Genomic DNA, 4,563 nt, shown 5'->3' with positions numbered 1-4,563 from the left:
ATAGTAAAGAAGCATAGGTTGGTGGCTGAGTCAGCTCCTACTTTATAGGTATCGGCTAGCGACTAGAGGAAAGATCAACTCAGCATTAAATGAGAAGTGATCGGAGGTATGACAATACCAACATGGTCCAATGAGTCAAGAGGACTATCAGGACTAGGGGCATGATGGCGCCTGCCAAGCATTAAACGCGACGTCAGCGGGAGAGGCTCGAGGTTGAAGTTGTCCTCTAGCTTAGCCTTTTGAGTCGACCTCGTGAGGCGTTGAATAACTGGTCGAGTGGGCTCTCTAGGAGTCGTCTTCGACAAGAGGGCCGACAAGTTCCACCATTCGAGTTGACATGAAGGAATGTCGACTTGGCGAGTTAGCTGAGTTGGAATCCTTGTAGTTCTCGGCCACCAATTAGATTAAGGATTGAGTGCAAAAGTACACCTGTTGCTAGTAAATGGTTGCACTTAGGTGATTGGAAATACCTTAACAGCTGGCCCCTTTCACAGTCGGCTTTAGCCGGGTCTGAGTAAAATGAGAATTGCTTTGGATGGACGTGAGTGCATTAAATATGAGAACTGAAAAGTCCCTTCATATTGGTGTGGCTGACATCACTGCACATTCTTTTTGACTATCACAACTCTGCTTTTCTTGGCAAATTGTTGGCTATTCAAGGTGAGTGGGATGTGCCTCGATCTCTAAGAGGTTGCTTCGGATTCTAAAAATTAATCTTAGCCGTTGGATAGAATTTGATCCGGTGGTCAAGATTTTGGTAGTTGTAAAGTCAGTTGCCTATATAATGAACCAGGGCCATGAAGGTGGCGGTTACTACCATTTGAAATTCCCTCTAGAGAACTCAAGATTTTTATTGTTCATCTCTTTTAGCAATCATCTCTGCAATCTTCAATGGCATTTGATCCTGTTGATCAGGGAGCTCTTTTGGCAAGGATCTACTCTAATGTGACGTAGTCCCATATAAGGATGCTTCCTAGGAGGTTTGATATCCCTCGGGAGTATGATCTGATGACTTCGATGAGGTTAGAGGCCATTCATGATCATGAACTAGAATGAGATCTTCTGTACTTGAGGCATCTAGAGTTTGGTCTGAGACTGTGCATGCACCCTTTTCTCCAGCAAGTATTCATGACGCTAGGGGTATCACAAGCGTAGATGAAGCCGAACTCTATCTCCATCTTTGTGGGGTTCGTGGTGATCTGCCATTAGCTAGTGACCAAGCCATCCTTGTCGGTTTTAGGCTAGCTAGTAGCTGTGAAGGTGAACCAGACTGAACCTCACTTCAATTTCTAGATGGTGGGGAAGTTCGAGCTCATCACCGGCCTCCCTGACTCGCACAAGGACTAAAAGGAGAAGTTTGTCATGGTCATGGAGTATGACTTGGAGTTGGGTTGCTCCAACAGACCCAAAATAAGGATAGATGCAATCATGGAGGGCGAGTTGCTCGATGCCTAGAAGGATGCGCTCGATCAGATCAAGGTGTACGCTGACTCTCATTGAGTCAACCATCTGCTTGACAACTCGATCTTGCAGGTTATCGATATATCGATAGTGCCTCCTCTTGCCCAAGATTATAAGAAGGCTTTAGTCCTTATCTTAGGGACAGCTGAAGCGGCGATGATGCATACTGTTCCTTTAACTACTCCCTAGGAGGGGTCGTCTGCTAGTCTCGTGAAGCGTCTTCATCAGGATAATCTTCCAATAGAGGCGTAGATAGTCGAGGAGGAGCCTACTCTCGCCCTAGTCCATAGACAAAGGAGTCAGTCTTGAGAGGAAGATGGGGAACAGGCAACAACCGTATGGCTGAGACTAACATGATTCATCTGGACAAATCAGCCTCAGGAGAACCAGTCGAGGCTCCTCAAGAAGAGGGAGCCAAGGCCATAGCCTTTGCTGGGTAGAGAGAGAGTTGTCTGGTCGCCACAATGAGCTGACTCATCAGGGGAAAGAGCCGGTCGAGGAGGAAATGGTACCTCCCCTAGTGGTAGAATATACCTTTCCTCAACATGTTGTTGACATCGGAGAAGAATGGGAGAGGATGTTTGTGAGAAAATTGAAGGAAGAAATTGAGAAAAATAAATGTGTATTATTCTCTCTAAAAGACTGAGAAAAAGAATGGGTTACAATTCTCTTAATGCAATCTCTCTCTAACTGGCTTAGAAAAAGAAATTATAATCTTCTCAATTGGTTTCTCGATTTACAAAAGAGAGAAAGGATCTGTGGAGGCCCTTCTCTTCGTTTAACGTGGGTTCTTCTCGGTGTCGATGGGAGTTTAGATCCTTGTATCCTATTGATGATCCGAATGTTTTGCCTCGTAGAACACAATATCTTCCTCTTGATTGACGTTAAGGAGAACTTACATGGTAAGTTTGAAAAGAAATTTTAATGAGTTTTAGAAAACTCAGAGCGAGTTTTAAACTCTGTAAAAGAATTGATTAATTTAACCAAAAATTGGTTTCAACCCAAGAACAAACACCTTATTGCTGAAATTGAAGATGCCTTCAATTGAATAATGATGAATACCAATCTTCTTCTCCAACTTTTATCTCCAAAATTCAAGCTCCAGAAAAGGTCATCGAGTAAGTGTTAGCGATCAATGGGCCAGAGAGATCCTCCTTTTATGCGATATTTTTGATGCAAAAAATTCATCCATAACTCTATTGTGTTTCTGTTATTGTAACCGACCCCTTAATCTACTCCTAAGTAGGGCGGAAATCCCTCAGATCATGGGAAAAATAGTTCTGGAACCGTTCAAATGTTATTGAATGAGTCAAACATTGATCTGGTATTCTGTCATGAACTCTATGTTCTGGAATTGGAACACAGAGTTGAGATCTATGTTAGTGGTTGAGAACATAGTGGTTGCACTGTGTTTGGAACTGGGAACGCAAGGCTGAATCTTTCGTTTTGTTCTTGGAATGCAAAGGTGAGCTCTGTGTTTTGGATTAAAGAGAATGTTGACTTGTAATCTCTTTTGTCAGAGCGTTGCAAAAACCATCATTTTGTATTCTTTGGTTTAACTCTTTGAAATATGGGAGTCATCAGATTGAAACTCCTGCTGTTGATTATGAAGGCTATTGAATCAGAGCTTTCATCAGTTGTCATGAAGGTCGTCAAATTGTAACCTTTCTTAATCTATGTGAAAATCTTCCACTTGTATCCTTTGTTCGTTGACGTGAAAGTCATCTGATTGCAACTTTATTGTCAAGTTGTTAATGTGGAAGTCGTCAGGTTGTAACTTCCATCATTGATGTTTGATAGTGATCAGCTATGTGCAATAATTTTTAGACAGCCTACAGAACCCCCTCCAAAGTTTTGAAAGTTCACGGTTAACTGGAACGAATTTTTAGAATACTTTAGATATCCAAATTAATTTAGGATTTGTTGAATGATTGTTCACTCTGTATGTTTCGAAAACATCATGAACTTGTTTATAGAAGTTTAGCTGAACAAGACCCACATGAGGGTATGTATGTTGCAACTCTACTTAAAATCTTTCTTGGAATCAGGAGTAACAGTATTCTCAATAGCTGCAACAAGGGAAATAGAAACAACAAACTCGCTTGGATCCTTTAGATACTCCTTCACCCTTTCAGCTTGTGGGAAAGTGTATTCAGTGTCAACAACACTAGCAAGGGTGTTCTTGTAGACATTGATGAACACGTGAGACACAACTGCAAAAGTTAGGTAGGAGAGAGTCAGGGACAATGAAGTAACCATAGAAACACCAGATGCAAACTTGTCAACAAGATCATCCTCAGTGAGGTTGAGCACCTCTTGGCCGAAGACAAATTTGTTGTCATAGACAGAGAGCACCACAAACCCATATGAGAAGGGTTTTATCCTAAGTTTGGCCAGGAGGGCAACCTTAGAGGAACCCACTTTTTTTTCTTTCTTGATTAGTTCAATAGTGGTAAAGATTCTAATAGTATCCTTGTTAATTTTAGTGGGAATGTTAAGCATTTGGAAGGAAGAGACCTAAGATGGATCCAACTTAGTGTTATTAGCAATAGCGATTAGAATCTGTCTGTACTCATCCAAGAGACTGCATAGCTTCTTGTTGTAGGCCAGTTTCTTCTCTTCTTTCGTCACCTTGATGTCCATTGCTAGCTTCTCTATATAGTAACTCTAATGGCAATGATAGCTTGACGGGAGGGTTAAATAGTAAAACTTGACATTTGAAAGCTGAAATGCAGAATTAGTCCTTTACGTTTAGAAGTTGAAACACAAGGTTAAACCTTGCATTTAAAAAACTGAAATGCAGAGGTGATACTTGTGTTTAAAAGTTAAAATGCAGAGGTGAGGTTGTGTTTTAGGAGTCCAACCGACTCAATGGGAACGCGAAAATCACATTTAGGTAGGATTTTTACCTAAAATCCCACTCCGATTTGACAGTTCTGGCTGTCTATAAATAGACCGCCAAAAATCAAATCAAAAGTCATTCGACTTTCTTGTCTTCTTTAGTGTACTCAACAAGAATCCCGTTCATCTTCTTCGATGAACCTAACAAAGATCTTCGTTCATTCTTCTCCGGTGAACTTGTTCATCTTCTCTATTGAGATT

The 4,563-nt window shown here is 41.3% G+C and overlaps 1 pseudogene; it reads right to left on the bottom strand.

The window, feature by feature from the left end:
* Positions 3,484-4,104, bottom strand: LOC109823490 (annotated as a pseudogene).

Source organism: Asparagus officinalis, chromosome 9 (assembly GCF_001876935.1).
Source record: "Asparagus officinalis chromosome 9, Aspof.V1, whole genome shotgun sequence".
In the NCBI taxonomy this organism is placed as follows: domain Eukaryota; kingdom Viridiplantae; phylum Streptophyta; class Magnoliopsida; order Asparagales; family Asparagaceae; genus Asparagus; species Asparagus officinalis.
The sequence above is the reverse complement of the archived record's forward strand: the minus strand, read 5'-3'. Positions and strand labels throughout refer to the sequence as shown.